Source organism: Arachis ipaensis, chromosome B09 (genome assembly GCF_000816755.2).
Source record: "Arachis ipaensis cultivar K30076 chromosome B09, Araip1.1, whole genome shotgun sequence".
Lineage (NCBI taxonomy): Eukaryota > Viridiplantae > Streptophyta > Magnoliopsida > Fabales > Fabaceae > Arachis > Arachis ipaensis.
Window position 1 is genome coordinate 9,757,505 of NC_029793.2, and position 487 is coordinate 9,757,991.

The following is a 487-nucleotide window of genomic DNA, read 5'->3' on the forward strand; positions in this document are numbered from 1 at the left end:
TTATGAATTTTATTAATTAAATCATTGATTCGTATTATGTTATTTTCATGGTTAATAATCGAATTAATCCTGAAAGATGGAGCGTTTTCTAAATTTATCTCTGAAAAATTTTATTAATTAAACTGGTCTTATTACGAATTAATCATATTTATTCTTTAGTTATTCTAATAATAATTTTCATCAACAATTAATAATATGAAATATTAACTTATATCATATATGACACCTAACATGTTCAATTAGATTTTAAACAAATATGTTTATAAAAACCTATTAATTTAGTCACTAAGTCATATTAGGAATAGAATTTTTGTAATTGAAAAAATGACTAAATTAATAAATTTTTATAAATATATTTGGTCAATATTTAATAAGACATATCAAGTATTATATATGTTATTCAATTAACGTTTTATAACATCAATCTTTGAAAAAAATTGTTAATGGAGTGACTAAAAGACAAATATGATTAATTCGTAATTTTTAA